The sequence below is a fragment of the Ammodytes marinus genome (assembly GCF_949987685.1).
Source record: "Ammodytes marinus genome assembly, chromosome: 1".
NCBI lineage: Eukaryota > Metazoa > Chordata > Actinopteri > Uranoscopiformes > Ammodytidae > Ammodytes > Ammodytes marinus.
Genome location: NC_137230.1, coordinates 11,123,102 through 11,142,881, shown reverse-complemented (window position 1 = coordinate 11,142,881; position 19,780 = coordinate 11,123,102). Strand labels below are relative to the sequence as shown.

General features: G+C 45.3%; 1 protein-coding gene across 4 annotated transcripts in view; it reads left to right on the top strand.

Annotated features, from left to right (window-relative positions):
- gse1b (Gse1 coiled-coil protein b) overlaps positions 1–19,780 on the top strand; it is a 179,795-nt gene that overhangs the window by 119,714 nt on the left and 40,301 nt on the right. Inside the window, exon 1 of one of the 4 annotated variants that reach the window (XM_080029880.1) lies at positions 15,076–15,215. The exons of 2 other annotated variants lie outside the window; for them this stretch is intronic. The gene's annotated coding sequence lies outside the window, so the exon portion shown is untranslated. Of the gene's footprint in view, positions 1–15,075; positions 15,216–15,420; positions 15,494–19,780 lie in introns of those variants that run through there. One more of the 4 variants, XM_080029882.1, reaches the window with a different exon arrangement.

The window sequence follows — 19,780 nt, the reverse complement described above, 5'->3', positions numbered from 1 at the left end:
CCGATGACCTTATGGTGTCAGCGGGAGGTGAAATTGGTCACAGAGGTTATCTTCTGGAAAAATGACCTGTGTCAGTCACCCCATAACCACATTCAATGGCGTAATGATTCAATAACCTCTGGTTTTTAAACTTTATTTGCGTGCGTGCGTGTGTGTGTGTGTGTGTGTGTGTGTGTGTGCGTGTGTGCGTGTACGTGTGTGTGTGCCTGTGCCTGTGTGTGTGTGTGTGCTTGTTTTTGTGCCTCAGTAGTGTGCCTGATTGGTGCCGAGCTGCCAGCCTCTCGGCACACAGGAAGAGGAAATGAATCATGGGAGACAGATTAGGAGAATGGCGAGAGCTCATCACATCCTGTTAAAGACTGGAAATGACTGGAGGCAAGGTCTCTCTCTCTCTCTCTCTCCCCCTCTCTCTTTCTCTATCTCTTTCTCTCTCTCGAACACTATCCTTTTTTTCCCTCCCCCTCTCTCTCTCGCTGTCCCTCTCCTCCTTCCCCCTGTTCCATATCTCTGCTCCCTCCCTTGACTCTCTCCTTTACTGTCAGTCGCTTTCAGTCAGTGGGTTTGGCACGGGGCGAGTGATCAGTGACTGGGTCTAAAACATCCTATTAAAATTAGTGTCACACGCCGAGTTTGTGTGTAAGTGAGTGAGTGAGTGAGTGAGTGAGTGAGTGAGTGTGAGGCAGAGAGACAGCTAGAGAGACTGGATGATGGATGATAGATGATGGCTGTGACCTGAATAGATGGCTGCGGGCCGGTCAGATGACTTCCTCAGAAGGAGGAGTAATGAGGAGAGGGCAACGGGATTACCGCTCCATCACTCTGTTTTTTTTTATGGGGGAGCCTTAGAGCGACCACAAAACAAAGAGCACCGCGGCTATATGGCTGAGTATAAATCTCCACACGCTGCGTTTGCTTGTCCGTGCGCGAGAACAATATGTGCTCGAGAAAAGGGCGCCTGTCTCTTTTTTTTTCTCAGAAAGAAAATGAAAGAGAGGTGGGGTGGGGGGGGTAGAGGTTTTGGTTGCTGTATCTCATCCACTCTCACATCCAGCCCTATGGGCGCTGTGTTCGCATGTTTATGTGTTTACTGGCTACAGTGCTTGGTGTCTGAGCATAGCCTCGATAGGAGTGGTGCTTTTCACAGCCTGTAGGGGAAACTGTACCAGCAGAGAGGTCGGACAAGGTTACAGTGGACACACATACGGACACACTTCCTTTCACACTACGCGCTGATGCCCTGCGCCCAACGGGGGACAAGGCAGTAACTCGCTAACGGTAATGATAACGGTACTGTAGTGTACACCCCACTGGTCAGGGAGTGGGTTTTCCATCCCAGAGTAAAAAAAACAGTTGAAGGCGTGATGCATCGATCTGACGCCTACACACACCGGTAGTGATTGATGTGGTCTGGCTCCTGGCTATGTGAGTGTCTGCTCCGGTCTCTCAACATCATGTCAAGGGAGGTCTCAGGACAGAGCTGGACAACTAGGGGGGGTAGGGGGCAGTGGATGAAGGTCAGAGCAATGCAGAGGAAAAGGTAAAATAGGGAGGATGGAGGACACGGTAGAACAAGACAGAAGTGCGGTAGACATTGTGAATATTGCAATGATGATTATAATTAAACAACTACGTAAATATACGGTGTTGATGTCCGTTTTGCTTTTGAGTTCACGGCCAACCCCAGACAGTAGGTAGCCTAGTATAGCATAGTATTACCCCCTAAGGCCATGTGTAACAAAGCAGATCAGCTCAGTCTGACCCAGTTGTTTGAGTTCTGTGGCCTTCAAGATATTGGCATGGGAATGGCAGGTGATAGGCTACACACTGGCTGGTTCTTCATGTAGATCCCAGCTGGCTAACACGTATATTTTCACATCCATGTGATTTACCACCTAAGCCACTAGTATATTCTGTACATGGAGGGGGGGGGGGCATCTAGAGCAGTAGGGCTTCATCTGATTGGCCAAATAATATATATTGACATTGACAGAGCGTGAATGCACAGACCATTCACTATTGAATAGGCTATCATTTATTGCAGTTCAAGCAGTCTTTGTGATATGTATACAGTAATATCAACATTCACGATAATAAAACATTTGTTATATATTGTGCAGCCTTAGGGAGGGTGCTGCTGACAGTTTTTTAACTGCTTTGTGTGGGACAAGAGGGAGAACTGGCACGAGATGGGCTTAGGTTAGGGGTGTGTGTGTGTGTGTGTGTGTGTGTGTGTGTGTGTGTGTGTGTGTGTGTGTGTGTGTGTGTGTGTGTGGGAGAAGATGAGGCTAGGCGTGGATACTGATGAGTGTGGGGGAGGACTTGTGGGGTGGATGGGGGGGGGGGGATAGTGGGAACAGATTTGGGGAGGGCTGGCCAGCTGAATCCTGGTGGGGAGTGGCAGCAGTAAGCTGGCAGTGTGGAGGCGAGCATATGGAGGGCAGGTTGGCACTTTGGCTGCCACCGGAGCGTGCACCTGCCGACAGGGGGAGACTCTGCCAAGAAGGAAGGGAGCAGAGAGAGAGAGAGGGAGGAAGAGAGAGAGAGAGCATAGAGAGATGGAGCACAGAGAGAGAGAGAGAGAGAGAGAGAGACAGACAGAGAGACAGAGAGACAGAGAGAGAGACAGAGAGTTAGCTGGGGTGTGTTTGTGACATGTGGCAGCGAAGCAGAGTTTCGGGGCTGCTGGAGATGCTCTGTGAAGATTTTGGATATTAATGAGGAGTCTAAGTGTATCAGACAACTGTGTATCCTCTTCCAAAGGAGACACATACACACATACACACGCGCACACACACACACACACACACACACAAACACACACACACACACACACGCACACACAGGTGGATACAAGCAAGCACACACAATCCCCCTTGCATTCCCCCAGCACCCAAACCCTCTTAACAGACTAATGCACTAATGCACACTCACAGACACACAAGTACTTAACTTCTCCCCTAAGTCTAAAATAAAAACTTGCTCGACTCCTACCCTGTCTGACTAAATCTAGCTCTCAGATGCACCAAGTGTGTCTCAGAGTGTGTGTGGTAGAGAACAAATAAACAGCCTCCATAATCAGGATAGCAGTTAAACACTTTCCCATGTACATTAACTACAACACCCCCCCCCCCTAATTGGACTCAACTGTTGTGCTGCTAACTAGCTGCTAATTAGATCAGTGAATTCCCCTCTCTCGTTTTTTCCTGTCATTATTTGCTGAACAAAAACAGGCAGAACAAAAACACTTCCAAGCACGGCAAAGTCAAGTAAGAGGTGTATTACGTGCAGTGGGAAGCAAGGAGATTTTTTTTCATAAGAACATATGTGGGACGGTGTTAACTGGACATATATATGATTTGATTGTATTACTGCACATTGCTCATTTGCACATCATAGTATTGTTATATTGTTATTTATTCCCTTTTTTAACCTTCTATTTTTACTATGGTAGTGGACCACACTCCCCCTGTGACTATGCTTGTTTTATGTTGTTACTGTATTCCTGTTTTGTATGTTGTACAGACTATGGTGGCAAACCAGTTTCCCCATTGGGGATCAATAAAGTAAATCCTATCCTATATACAGTATAACAAACTGAAGTGAATTTGCATGCACCGGCACTGCTATACATTTTACAAACACTTAAGCCTCTGTTAATCGGTGTGTTTGAGTGTTTTGGCTGCTCGACACCGACACAGATGCGGGAGCCAAAGGCCAGTGCCCTCGTTAAGTCCCTGTCAGAGAAGGTTTGTAACAGCCCACTGGAGCCCATCTGTATACTTAAACAGGCACACACACACACACACACACACACACTAAAACGGGTCAGTTCATCTGAGCGTCAGTGCCGACATGCAGCATTTCATATTTTGTGTATACATCCATATACTGTGTAAATACGTTGTAAATAAAAAATGCATACACAAGACACAAGAGAGTTAAAAATCTGGATAAGGCCAGTTAAACTATAATACAGAACAGGTATTGCACCGTTGGATTGCAGTCCAGTTCTACTTGCATGTGGGTGTTAATTGACAAATACAGACTTAACTTGTTAAGGGGGATTACAAGGTACATTAAGAGAGTTATGTGTGTCTGTGTGTGTTTTGCATGTGCACGTGCCTGCCTTTGGAGTTGTGGGTGTGTGTCCACAAGTGTGTAGTGTAGGTGAATAATGGTTAAGGGCAGTGACTCTGTGCTCTGGCTCTGGCCTTGGCTGTGGATGCGAGTCTTTTGGCTGCCATGTTTTTCCTCTGATCTGCCTCCCCTCTTTCATCAGGAGAACCACAGAGAGCGAGGCAGAGAGGTTTAAAGGCTGGCAGCAACACCATGGCCTTGAGCTGTTATCTCTGCCCCTCACTGTGTTCGAGAGAGAGTGAGAGAGAGAGAGAGAGAGAGAGAGAGTGCATTGAGTGGGGGCTGAGGAGCAAGATAGGGGCTTGTTGGAGAGATTGCAGCGTAGCCCAATGCTCTCGTTTTTTTTTTCTCTTTTGGTCCTGTGTGGAGCAGCAGTGTTAGCAGATGGTCTTGTTACCGGCAAAATGAAAATGAACGCAATAAAATGGTGCCTGTGTTAATTTCTCGTCCCCTAGGTGAGACCCCCGAGCACTCGCACTCACACACACAGACAAGCACACTCGTACACTTATACACATATGGCAAATACACACTACATTGCCCTCGCGGCCTTAAACACACACACACACACACACCATCTGCATGCAGGGTAAGTGTGTCAGAGGAGTGTGAAGTGTGTGCTTGCTTTATAGTGCGTAACTTTTTCATATACGTACATGAATGTCCGTTACATTCAAGCCATCGTCAAACCAGTTGACACAGTTAATGAAGCTTATCAGCTCTCTCTATATTTCTCAGTATGGCAGCGTTAACAAACTGGTGTCGCCCCCTGACACTGGCACAGGAGGTTAGAAAAAATCCAAGAACAGCCCCAAGGAATGTTTCAGTTGTTGATTCTACTGTTCTAGGCCTACTAAAAAAACCTGGACGTACAGCAGAAGGTATAAAAGAATGCGCGATCACAGGTGGCATACCTCATGTAGATGCTCTGACAGTGTTGTTGTAATTACTCAGAATTCCTCATGGGGGCCACATAAGTGATGCACCAAAGCTATAAAAGAATGGGTTCCCTATGTTCCTATAGCCATAACTTAGGTTGCTTTGGAATGTAGAAAGTTTAACAAATGTGTCATGTCATCAGTCATCAGTAACCCAGTTTTCCAAAGACTTGACATAAGTGGGTGTTTTAGGGGCAGGCTGACGGAGCCTAAAAAGCAGGCTGAATCGGCAATTAGAGGTAAAGGGAGGCGAGGGAAATCTGTGCTAACGGGGAGGAGGAGATGGTATGTTCATCCGCAGATGAAGCCTAAATCCTTTCATTCTCTCCTCGTCTTCCCTCCCTCCCTCCCTCCCTCCTTCCCTCCTTCCCTCCCTCCCTCCCTCCTTCCTTCCCCCCTGCTGCACGCTTAGCGGTGAGATGAAGAGCTTCTGCTTTGTAACATCTGCTTCCTTGTGTTTGTGTGTGTACTGTATATCCAGGATCCGGAGTATAGTCCATAGTTTATCCCTCCTGAGTGTGTGTGTGTTCTGTGGTGATGGAAGCGCCTTAGCCTCCCTTATCGTCTTACAGTAGGGCGCTCGCTATATCGCTGCACTCCCGGGGGGAAAAAAGAAAGGCAATGGAGGGAGGCAGAGTGAGGAAAGAAAAATACCTATACCTAGTGTAGTGTGTGTAGTATCATAATCTTTAGTTGCAGTGATTCACTTGTAAAAGTCGTGCCTGGTTTTGTAGCATGCAGTGGGGCCTTGATGATGGATGGCTGGCTGCTATATACAGTATGTCCTTGTGTCTCTTTGTAGAGCACAATAGGCAAATTACATCCACACATATTCTTTTGAATTGCATACCTCTTTTTATCAGACAACCTAACTCAATGTCTCGTCGCAGGTGGAAGAAAGAGAGCCGGGCAGAATTCTAAAAAAGACGGTTGCATTGACGCGGCTCTAGAGCGCCGAGCAGCTAATATGCCATTTACAGTATATTGAATGAATCGAAACGAGGGGGTGGAAAAGGAGGGAGGAAAAGGGAATAGATTTAAACAAGCTTTTTTTTTTTTTTTTTCCGACTGCCTTGGACCATCACCTCCTGAAAATGACTGAGAAAAGGCTGCGATAGAAAGGAATCCATAACACACTCAGACAACATATTCACTGGATGATCCCTGACAACATCCTAGCTCTCTTTCCTGCCTGCCTTTTGTGAAAGCAACAAGCTTTTCATGAATACAGATTTATACTCCCCATACCTTGGAGAGCTGTCTACAGCACGGCGCTTAAGTTGCTACATTTAGAGGTTTAGTTCGCAAAGGGAGTGGCGACATTGAAATGCATTATGGGCACTGATGGTACTTTAGGGTGCTTTGTTAAAAAAAATAAAAAATAAAATGGCATATGTTCCGTTTATGTGTACGTATGACACGCACGCTTGCACACACACACACACATGTCTCTGCGGTGTTAACACTGAGTCACTATACCGCCCACGCAGCCCTTGGATGTGAATGAAATGAGTCATATAAGTGACGATGGTCTTCACAAAACACAGCACATAGAACACATGTGTTTCCCCTTGGACATAGGTATACACTCATACATTCATACATTCTGCTAGGCATTACAGAACAGCCCTCCTGCCCTGTGTACACACACACACAGGGATCCGCCACATCTCCTGTTGCTCCCTGACTAGAGTGCTAGGTTGCAGGCCTCGGCAGAGTCCTTGATGTGTGCAAGAGGAGTGATGATGAGTCTAATGCAGTCTGTCTGTGTCCTGGACGTGACCACCACATTAATATAGCACTAATACTAAACGCCGTGTCTGCTGCATGCTAATCACTGCCACACTCTTTCTCACGCTCGCTCTCTCTCTCTCCCTCTCTCTTTCTATATCTCTCTCCCTCTCTCTATATATATCTCTTTATCTTTCTCTCTCTATCTCTCTTTCTCATGTAGCCTATTGTTGTGAGACAAACAGGTGAGAGAAGACTGATTGGATTTGACTCGTTGGCTGTCATAGCAGTGCCACATGGCAGACAGACGTTTCAGGCATTATCAGATGCAGTGCCGGCCATCTTGGTATATACTTGAAGTCATACTTTTTACAATCTCTTCTTTTTTTTCCTCAGTGAGAGAGATTAACAGTTATTGCAAAGCAAGCACAGGATTTGCATATGAAATGCGATGTCAGTGGTGAAAAGAACATTGGCGTTTCTTCAACTTGTTCTTCTTCACTTTCAACACACACTAACACAAACAGTCTTTTCCTTCTCTCTTACATTATGCCACATTGCCCCCAACTGTTTGAGGAGGTGCACTTTGGCCTCTATACCACGTAGCACAACACCTTTAATGAAGAGCATCATTTGGCCAAAACACTTATAAGGCCCTGACATTTGGTCCACCTAAACAAAGCACTCCCCAGCCCTCCTCCCCCACCACACACACACACACACACACACACACACACACACACACACACACACACACACACACACACGCTCAGACTGATTGAATAAACAAGGCCACTTCAAAGGCAGCTCAGTGCCCAATGCCAACAGGCCTGAGAGGAGTAGAGAAAGAGAGAGAGAGAGAGAGAGAGAGAGAGAGAGAGAGAGAGGGAGGGACTGCCTGCAAAACCGGAATGAAATAGGTGGGAGGGGGGTGGAGGGATGTGTAAGCGTAACTGCTTTTAATAGCCTAATAATGTATTTATCTGTTTTGTCAGTTGTGGAAAGGTTGAAAGGGTGCAGAGGCTAGAGAAAAAAAAGGGCAAGGGGTTGACAGCAAGTCACGGCTGGTTAAAAGCAAGCTGGGGGAAGAGAGAAAGGCCTTGTTTGTTGGGCTAAATGCTGTAAATAACATCAGAGAGTGCAGCTGAATGGAAATCAATGCAATTACCCTATTAGCATGGGCTTGAACTCACATTGGCGGCTGATGCATCTCTCCCTCCCTCCCAGCCTCCCTCCCTCCCTCGCTCCATCTCTCAATTTCCTATGGATTTATCACTCTATCAGGACGTACATTTGTTGACGTGCCTGTCACTAGCATAACAGCACTTTAATAACATAGCAGCGTGTGTGTGTGTGTGTGTGTGTGTGTGTGTGTGTGTGTGTGTGTGTGTGTGTGTGTGTGTGTGTGTGTGTGTGTGTGTGTGTGTGTGTGTGTGTGTGTGTGTGTGTGTGTGTGTGTGTGTGTGTGTGTGTGTGTGTGTGTGTGTGTGTGTGTGTGTGTGTGTGTGTGTGTTAGGAGTGTTCATTGCGGACCGGTTGAGTGGGCAGGCCGGATTGCCCCTGTTAACTCTATTTGCGAGCGAAATCATTTTGTTTAGATTTGCATAACCCCCTTAATCACCCCTATTTTAATACCCTTAAAATTGCGTGGGGAGATTATGCTGTTAAGTGGTAAGTCATAATTAGGTAAATGATTGGTTTGGCTATCACCGTCCCTGTGCCATCTGTCTGAGGGTATGTGTGTGTGCGTGCGTGCGTCCGTCCGTGCGTGTGTGTGTGTGTGTGCGGGGTGGGTGTGTGGGTGTGTGTGCATGTGCTTGTGTGATAGGATGGATGAAGTGAGTGTGTGTGAGAGGGGGATAACAGGAAAGACCCAGTATTTTTTCATGGGTTATGTTTTATAGTTGTGTCTGTCCTTTGTCATTCAAGTCCCTCTCAAATGATGTAAAACTCCACCTTGAAACCTTGAGGACAGGAGTTATCGGAGCTTACTTTGAAAATCAGTGACACGTCCAAGTGCTTGTTCAAAAAAAGGGATTCGAAACTAACAGCTTCTCATCTGTTTATTGCCATACAACTGTTGTATGGCAATGTACAGTGCTCTAGCGCCAGTGATGTCCGTGCTGTGTGTTAGAAGGAACATTTCCTGAATTTAAAGGTGCTTCGGAGTATTTGCTTTTTACGTACAATATCTCCTCTCCATCCGCTACCTGTGTGTGTGCGCTGAAAAGAATTCCTGTTAAAACACAGCCTAGGCTCTGTAATAAAAGGGGCATTTTATTAGCTATGATTGGCCCATTTGTTTAGATAACCTTTGTTTACATACCAGTTAACAGATCCTAAAGGCTGTGTATTAACATCAGATTTGTTTTAGCACACACATAGTATGGACAGGTATGGGATTGTGAGGAGATATTCACTGATTTTGACAAAAGGCCGTTATCCAGAATCGTTGACTCCACCTTTAATTTACGGCTGCTGCAGTTAGAGCAGGACCCGCATCCAGGTCAATGTATGGAATTTGAAAGCGTTGTACAGTGAGTGTAGAAGTGCGTATGCATGCAGCTGTGTGAGTAGTATGTATCCATATTGTGCTCATCTGTGCGTGTGTGTGCATTCGCATTGGCAAAGTGCAGGGAGAGGGTTAAGGGTGTCCGTGTGCGCTCAACATTCACGCTGACAGCTAACAATTAGCTGCCGCCGGTGTGGCTAATAGAGGAGTGTACATTGTTAATTATGTCACAGCAGAAGAGGTTGGCAAGGTGGAATACATTTGAATAATGGGAGCAATGATACAACAGCAGGCTTTTTAAATTCCTTGGCCCTTTATGTGTAATGAAGGGTGTCAGTGGTTGCGTGGGTCCACTCACACCCTGGGGCCTGTCTTGACGTTCACAAAGATGAAACACAGTAGTACACACACAAGAGAGCACACAGGCTCTGTTGCACACGGAGTTACACTACACACATTTACCATCCCCCTTCTTCCACACACACACACACACACTCACTAACACACACACACACACACACACACACACACACACACTCACTACACACACACACACACACACACACACACACACACACACACACACACACACACACACACACACACACACACACACACACAGACAGACACATTCAGACACACACATCCTCTTTCTTTCTGTCCCCCCCCCCCCCCTCCACACACACACACACACACACACACACACACACACACACGCTCACAACAGTGAGAGGCGTGAGAGACGGAGGGCATGTCTAAGTAGTTCGCTCGTGCCTGGTTTTCCAGATCAATGATGTGTGGCTGGGTGATCGATGTGAGGGTTTAGCGGAGTGGAAAGAGCTAATGGGCAGGTCAGTGGCTCAGACACATCCTGGCTCCCCTTGCCTATTACCACTAGGGCTGTTAATAGGCCTCACCACACTCCCCTGTTGCTCACGCACACCCACACTCTGCTATAGCAGGAGAAGGATAGAGAGGAGGGAGCAGCACAGTCAAACACGCTCCATCAACAGACCTATTTTACCCATGTTTCATCCTTAAATATTCTTTTCCTACTTGGTATTGCTTACATGTTTTGTTATGTGGCAATTTATATATGAAATATGAAAGGGATAACAGTGCAACCCTCATCGGCCCGCTTTAAAGTCTATTTCAAACACACACAGGTCTAAGGGCATGCTAATTGGCTGAATGGTGCGTTGTGATTGGTCCTGTGTGGCTGTCAGTATAAGATAGAAAGTATCTTGTGGGGTGTGGGTTAAAGGGTCATTCAAGCATGTTTTAAGTTGGTGCTGCTGTAATATGAACATATGGTCTAAAAAAGACCAAGAATTCTAGATTCCAAAAGTCACATTTATTTTTAAATGAAATGTTGCCTTCAACGAACCCTGTGGCAAAGGCATTTCTCTCCTGTCTTTTGTTTCAAGAATGAGGTCTTATTGTGGGAAGATATCCCAATCATGTATTGCAGTGTTATATTTGGAGGACTGAGCTACGGGTAATAGTTAATAATGGTGTGCTCATCATTGAAGGTTATGCATTACATTACACTACAGAATACTTGAAGCTTCACAAAAATAAATTATATTCTGGGAATATTGTAGCCTATATAAATTATTTAATTGTAAAATTTGACCTTTTCTGGCCATATCCTCATGAATAAAGACATCTTGCTTGCTTTTAATCTTGTTTTTTTTAATTATGATTTAGAATTAAAATCTTAGTAAAGGTTTCTTTTAGTTTGCTATTGGTTAGCCATTTTAGAAGCCAAACAATTAAGCAGTTAATTGAAGAAATGATAGTGTGATTAATTGGTGATGAAAATAATCATCGACGGCCGTTCGGTGCATTCTTTCTAGATGTATACTGCCACAGCTGTGCGCCGCTAACGCAATGATAAAAAGCAGGTCAGTCAGCGGAACATATATAACAGTGCAGAGCATCACTCTTCCTTGTCATTTCTTCCTTTTTTCCTCACTCTGTCTTATCATCCATCCCTCTTTCCCTGTCATGCTTAACCTGTCACTTTGCGTGGGCCCCTCTGTCTTCTGTGTGGCATCTGATCTGCATGTTAATTACCTCCATCGCCTTAATTTAATTTCTGCCCGCGAATGATGTGGAACACAAACCCCAGAGGCACGGCATATATCCTCCAGCTGTCACTCAAACACGCACATATGCCCGCACGACGTGGATATATTCTGTACCTGCTTGGATTGCTGGTTCGCTGAGGTGTTGCAAACAGATGGAGGTATGGGAGGCACATGCAGTCTATAATAGAAGGCTCAGAGTAAGAAGGGGGGCCCTGGTAGGATGTCCACAAAGGGGGCTCAAGTCTTTTCTAACTCATCCTCACTGAGTGTGTCTCCTGGCGAAGTCATAGAGTGCTGCCACTCGCCATCCACATAATGCTAGAGAGGCATGAGGTGGGGGGAGATTTTGCCATTTGTCTTTGAGAGGAGCTAGGGAGTTCAAAAAGGTGGAGGAAACAGCATTCTTTTTAGATGGCCCGGGGACAGGAAAGCGTGCGTGCATGCTTTCACACTGCTGGGCAATTCCTCCACCAGACTACCCTTCCCATCCACCACCAATATGCTTCTGTTTATGCTGACACACACAAATATAATATTATTGACACCCTCATCCGCTGCACAAGCAACACTGCACTGCACAGCATTTCACCATGTAAATCAGGAGTGAGTTGAGGGTTCACAAAGTGTGTGCCTCCAAGGCAGCTTGAATAATTATAGCACCATTGTCGACCAACATACACACACACACACACACACACACACACATATATAGCTACACACACTCTCGCTCTCTTTCTCAGCCATCCAACGAGGCTGTGTCTCTAGTGGCTGATAGATTGTAATGAATGTAGCAGCAGTCAGATCCTTCAAAAGCCTCTCAAAAGCTTAAGCCCCTTTATTAAATTAAGCTAACGATGCCTAAGGCCAGGTCCGCTGCTGAGAGAGAGAGAGGGAGGGAAGGAGCGGAAGAGAGAGAGAGAGAGAGATGGTGCATAGGGAAGTTAAGGCTGCAGAGATAAGGACTAGAAGGAGGCAATGTTAGAAACGGGGTTGTGAAATGGCGAGCAGTCAAATCAATGAAGGATGCTGAAAATGTGTGTGTGTGTGTGTGGGGGGTGGGGTGGGAGGGGGGTGAGAGAATGTGGAGGAGGTAAGTATAGGGCTGGTGAAAGAGGGATAGGTGGTAAAGGAGAGGAATATCCTTCAGCCTCCCATAGTTGTACAGTATAGTGCACCTTACTGTATGTTTGAGAGGAGGAATAGTAATCAGGCAAAGGCTCATTAAGGGGGATTCACAATGCAAATGTGTGTTTTGTGAAAGCGTGTGTGCGCAAAACATAAATGTTTAACCACTCTGTGGAGCTTCCAAATGGGGCGAGTATTTCAAAACTGTTTTCAGACTCTTCAGGCTATATTTTAATTACACTTTTAGTGCTGAAAGCAGATTCTTTGTTGTCATTAGTGAGAGTCTAGGAGCTAGGCGCAATATGTGTTAGTGTGCAATCATGTCTTTTTGAGCACCTGCTGTACATATTGGGGTGTGTGTGTGTGTGTGTGTGTGTGTGTGTGTGTGTGTGTGTGTGTGTGTGTGTGTGTGTGTGTGTGTGTGTGTGTGTGTGTGTGTGTGAGTGTGCGTGTGTGTGTGTGTGTGTGTGCGCGTGTGTGCGTGTGTGTGTGTGTGTGTCTTTCTCTAGTAGTGCCGCCCCTGAAAAAACAAAATTATATTTATATTTTACGATTTCACTAGTTGATTTTTTTGTAAAATAATGTTTATGCATTAGGCTATTTCTGTCCCACCATAGATGAATGCAGTCACGCTGAGGGATCTTATTGAAGAATGTGAATCATACTTTTGAATAGTATATTGCGGTGCCAGAGATGTGACTAACATATTCTGGTAATGACTTGTCCCTAATAGCAATGACTAATCACCAGACATTACTACAGACTAATGACGTATTAGTGATCTGCGATAGAGAATAGCATTAAAGAAATGACTAATTGACTCCAATTATCCTTTAGTCAACTGAGAAATGTTAATACCCATATGACTTAAAATGATTATTTGACATATGGAACAGAAGGGGGCTCTCTTGATGTCTAAGAGAGCTGTCCTTAAGGGGTGAAAAGTGAAAAGACAGCAGGCATCAAAGGCTGAGGCCTCAGAGCTGCAGTCATTAGTCAGATACCTTGTCTACCTGCTTTCTCTCGCAGGTCAAGTAGAGGTGAGGGACAGACTATCACTTGGATGAAAGACAAGACAGGCAGGCAGGTAGGCAGGCAGGCAGGGAGGCAGGCATCACCTCGCACTGTTTGCCACTGGGTAGGGTTTGTCTCTCTGCGCTGGGTCTTCGGTTAGCACGGTTAAGGGAGACACACACAAGTCGTAATTAGGTTACATTTGATCCAGTGAATCGCAGCAATTAGCAGTGTACAGCACAATGTGAAAAAAAGGGGCCTCATCATCCCACTTCCTCCCAAGCCATCACCTGCTTAATCCTTATTTTCATCCGTGGCTTTCGGAGAAACACCCTGTCTTTAGCTGCTTACAAGTATGGCTTTGATTGTGCAGCCTGTGCAGTGGCTGGGATCTAATCCACAGTAAAACCATTGATAAGCCAGACAGGGGTAGAGGTTGTCAGGCGGAGGCTTCTCTCTCTCTCTCTCTCTCTCTCTCTCTCTCTCTCTCTCTCTCTCTCTCTCTCTCTCTCTCTCTCTCTCTCTCTCTCTCTCTCTCTCTCTCTCTCTCTCTCTGTGATTTTGGTGGGTGGCTGTCCCCTTGTGGACACTTGGTGGAATTACTCCCTAATTTTTTATGAACCATACCGTGTCCATTGTGGTAGTGAAATGTTGGTAATTATCAAAACAAAAGGGATATCTGCTGGGTATTTCTAACTAATTTGAGCATAAGCCTGGTGCAGATAATAGATAGCTGTTCATATGACTTTATTAGGACACCTTTATAGTCTGTCTTGCATTTTGTATGGTAGCGTGACAACTGCAGAACATGTGTTAATCAATTAATTTGTCAATCAGTCATTGACCGTGGAATCAATGTTCAGATCATTGCATTGCCTGCAACAAGCCATCCATGTAAACATTTGTTTTTGATCAAACAAGCACTCTAATAAGGCATTATGTGTGTAAACACAGAAATGCAACACAGCCAGTTACCTTTAATGTTTTTAATTTAATATTTTAACTTTAAATAGCCTATTCTACTTTGTTTTGAATGGTGCTTTACAAAAAGGTTACTGTTTAGCCTATTATTATTTTTTATTATGAGGCCTATTACTATTAATAGGCTATTATTTTTTTTATAATTATCATTGTTATTATTGGATTACAGGGTAATGAGAGGCTATCCATGTCTCCTTTCATATTAATCTTAGTAATACATTAGTCATATATTTGTGGTAATTTTTAATGAACAGGAAGTGACTCTCTCAATCCTGTACGGTTGGGGATGGACATTCTTTATCCTATGGGGGGGGGGGGGCAATGCGGGGTCAACGCTGTGTGAAGTGGAGGAGGCGTGACCGTGGGGGGAGCAGGTGCTTTCTCGGCTACCCCCCGCCCCCCCTCAGGCCTGTCTGCCTGCCTGTCTGTCTGTCCTTCCCCCCGCCCGGATAGGAAGCCCCACCTCCCGGCTCCCAGCAGCAGCAGCAGCAGCCGGCCGCCACTCTCTCTCCACTCCCGGACGCTTTGCTCCTCGCTAGGCGTCGGAGCTTTCCTGCGTGACAACAAAAAAGTGTCCGAGTCTCTGTTATCGACGGAGGGGATGGACCCGCGCTTTCACCGCTAACGGAGGGAGACATATTTGACTCATTTATGAACACTGGAATAAGCCCATACTTGTTTGCGGTGAGTGATTGTGTGTGTGTACATTTCTGTTTTCAAACCCGGAGGTTGTTTATGTTAACGAGCGACGAGCAAGCATACGGCGACGGGGTATTGTTGAGGAAGTCATTACGATATCGAGGAAACGGGTGATTTTTTTTTCTCGAAGGTCGGTCCCGCCGAGCCCTTGTGTCTAGGCTGCGCACGCGGGGTGTGCGCGCGTGCGAATGTTTAGTGTTAAAGAGAGACAAGGAAGACGAGAGATAAGCTAGAGTCTGAGGGCAACAGAAAGAGACACTCCGGTGCGTTCAGCTGGCGACTTAAGCTTTTATTTATTGTTTTGTTTTATAATTTTGTGTTCGTGTGCCGTTTTGTTTAGAATGTTCAGACAAGCGGGTGTTTTCGCTTTGCATTTGCCCTCAAGGACTGAAAGGAGTAGCGGGCGACCCCCACCCCCTCAAATTAACTTCTTGTAACATTGTTACCGTCTCGCTGTTGTGATTATTATGTAAAACACAGCTCAGAGGGATTCTCCGTATCTCACGCTCACTGTGGGCCCTTTAATAGCATTAATAAGAAACAAAAGAGTATGCTATTGTCTTTACTTGGTTGGTAATAAGTAATCTCCAGTCATGTTGGCTCCTTTTAAAATGATTGGAGAGCGTCTGGTCTGGTCTTGGGCTGGTCCTGTCTTTGCATGAGGGATTTCTCTTTGAGTCAACGCGCCCGTGACTGCGATAGTAGTGACACATGTTGACCATTTGGTGCTCTGGTGGCAGTGGGGGTGAATTATCTGACCCTGAGTACGCGTGCGCGTGGCAGGTGGACCGTGTTGAATCACTTCCCACGCGCTCCTTCACTTCTCTTGAACTGTAGGCGCGCGCGACAGCTGCTGGCTTCTGTGGGGAACACACACACACACGCACACAAACACCCATCACTCAACGCGCTCATCGCACACCTCTACAAACACAGCCACGGCGCAGCAACAGGCTTTACCGAGCACTGGTTTATCTGCAGCCATAAGGAGCCTCCTTGTGTGTTTTAGCTGCTGCTGATAAGGTGAGCCATAACTGCAAGAGCATGGCAGCTGGAGAAGAGCTACAGACTGGTGCTGGAGACAGGTCATTTATTACACAGGCATATGTCTGTCATGATGTAACATATATAGATGGGTGCTGTCATTTTTGGCATAGCTGGGGTATAGGGCCTTAATAATCCAACATGTCTTGCTGTAACTAACATGGATTTACAGCTGGGTTTGTCACACACCCAGACCCTGAAATGTCTGACAGCAGGCAAGGCCAAGATCAGAAACAAATACACTCTAATGGGAACATTATAAATTAATGAGGGAACACACACACAGTTCATGTGGGTAGTTGACACTGGACTACAATGTGAAATAGCATTGTTATGTCACGTATGTAGTTAAACTTTCAAATACTCTTTTACCGTATGGAATAAGAAACATGAAGTATCATAGACATTTTTTAATGGACAATATTTTTTTAATAATTCTGATTATAAAATGCACTTCATATTTTGAAGGATTATCTCACCAAGGAGGCCCATTTGACCAAGTGTCTGTTGTTGAAGGTGTGATCACTGATCATGTTTCAAAACATGCCATTTTGGAAACAATAACATATGTATTGTATGGTAGGTCTCAGAGGGCTTTCTTCTTGCATTAGGGATTTACTTTTTTTTTTTCTTTGTGGTTGAAGTGAGGCTTGAACCAACTTTCCTTCTGATGGCAGCCTATGTGACCACTGTGTTATTATCACTTTCATACAGGAAATGAACACACACTCAAACTGCCATTTAATCCGCTTATATCAGACAATTGTCACTGCTAAATCTCTGATCAGCGCCTTTCATCATTCTTAACCAACAATTTGGTTTCTTCAAAAACATTAAGAGAATAGAAAAAGCTATGGCAGTCTGTTGAGTTTTTTCTTTTACAAAACCTTTCAGTCAATTAAAGAGTGAAAGCAACAGCTTCTCATCTTGGGTATAATTTTGATCTGGGGCCCTTTCCTTTAAATTGATACCACATTTGTTTTAAACAGAGCTCCCAATAGGCCTACATTTATCACATTTAGCACTATTGTAAGTCTTGTTTTGATCGTGTGGGATCTCCTTGGTTTCTTAGTTTATAACCAGGGCCTTCACAATTTCAAGTCTTCCCATAACGGGGTAAGCCGAATGTGTTATTGCAAAATGACTAATATAACGTTTAACCAAGTCGGTGGAGCAGAACGGTGAGCATGTTTGGAGCAAGTCACACAATCTCGACTCATGGCATGGGTGGAAAATGAAAGGTATCAGGGGTCAAAATCACAGCAATGGTTATTACTTTTTTTTTTAACAGAAACTGTGCGCTCGAATTATAGTGAACTTTGGTTCACGGAGACATGGATATGTACAGTCTGGATGCTTTGGCGTTTGTGTACTATTCACTGACTTTTCCTACTGAAAATGTAGCTCATGAGCCAAAAAGGAACTACACCAGAAAGAAGCCAGCAGCATTTCCCAGCATCCTTTGCTGAACACATTTAAGTTGTAGGAAGTGTGATGCAGTATTCATAATTAGGGTGGAGCAGTCACAAATGTACCTGTTGTTTTAACCACAGTTGGTAGTCCGCCCTTAGCATTTCCAAGGAAGCTTAAGCTGATATCTCTGTGTGGATCTATTATTAAGTGTATTGTGCTACGCTGTGTGTTCACACTATGACCTTTTGTCAACAGCCATACACCACTGTATACTATATGGTCTAATGGGAATATCGTTAGCAATAAGTAGTAGCTTGCATTCCTATTGTAAACCACAACACAACTTCTATGTGGCTTAGAACGTTACCTTACCAGACAGACACCCACTTTGCCTGGCACTGTTTAAGAGAACAAGCAGCGGCTAATGGCGGACTCTTCTATAATTTGCTGTGACACGTGTTTCAATTTTGATTCAAGTTGATTATAAACGCTGCAAACATTTCCCACGGATTCAGAATCATCTTGACCTGTGTGTGCGTGTCTTTGCAAAACACATAAAAACTCCGGCTTTCACAGTAGCAGTAAGGTCTCCCACATTTCCCGAAGAGAAAAAAAAAAGTTTTGCCAGTCAAGTCCTATTTACTGAGACAAACTTAAGGAAGGGGAACAAACAAAACCAAGTTGTCAGAAGTACTTCAAAAACCTGCGACTTATCTAACCTTAGAGTGGATTAACCCTCCCGTGTCGGAGACTTAACATGTGTCTGGTTCAGCACATGATAAAGACTGTGAGATTACTTATGCAAATCGTGCTCGGGAGGAACAGAATTTCTCGGCTTGTGATCTTGCCATTTCAAAAGTTGCCGAAGCCATCTTTACCTGATGGCACCTATAGTGACTTTGGTTGGCATGCTTTCAGGTGTGGTTGTGCTGTTTGTCACACTGCGGTAGCCTGCAGTGCTAGCGTGTGTCTGGGGGGGGGGGGGGGGTTGACGGCAGCTGTGTGGAAGCAGAGAGTGTTGGTGACAGTTTGTCTGTGGCTACAGCACCTGGCTCTGTTTAGAGAGTGATTAGGAGAGTCCCAAGCAGCTCCCCATACTGTTTACACAAGGAGCCGCTGGAGTTAAAGGTGACCCACTTTGCATTTCCTTATCAGCAGCCTTTTCCATTGATGGCTTTGGATAGCACAGACTGAAGAGACACCTTTTGCATAGGGGTTTACATAGTTCCCTATTAGAGAGAATGGAAATGTGTTTGACTAAGGGCCAGGCCTGGGATTTGACTATAGCATTACGACATTGACACTGAGATTGGTATGAAAATGTGGATGCACGCAACGCTCTCGTGGTGTGTGTGTGTGTGTGTGCGTGCGTGTGTGTGTGTCGGCCGAAGGGCAGGGTTTGCTGTGTGGTCTGCCTGTGTGTGTGTGTGACGGAAGAGAGAAACCACTGGAGGATGTTTAGGAAATCAAGCTTTTCCTCTGTCTCTTTTACCCCTTTTCTCCCTCCCTCTTCTCCTCTCTTTCTCTCTCATCTTGTGTCACTATGTGGAAGTGGGTATGCCTGTTTGAAGGCTTTGCGATGGAGAGAGTGTGAGTGATTGTGGGTGTCTTAAGCATCCCCTACTGTGTGTAAGAAGTGGTAGTAAAGCCAAGCTGTAAATGTGATGACCGGTGAAGCCAGCTGAACAAACAGGTCATAAAGTATTTATGTGGAGCAAGGGACACTTGGATGGACACACAGACAGACTCACAGCAAGAGGTGGAGGTTGTGCCAGAGAGAACTAAAAAAACACTTGTTCTCTTGCCTACTGCTTTGTGCTCCATATTTCACTGATAAAGCTACTTATCACTGCGTGTGTGTGCGCACGTGTGTGCCTGCGTACCTGCCTGCGTGTGTTTACTCTCCGTGTGTGAGAGCAAGCCTAACCTGCTCCGTAAGATGGCCCTGTGTGTGTGTGTGTGTGTGTGTGTGTGTGAAGACACATGTCCCTGTGTCACCCAGCATTGCAAGCCGTTAAACAACACTTAATTTTGTCAGCACCTGGTGGTTGAGTGGGGGCTGTTATTAAGGGTGTGGTGCTGCTCATTTGCTT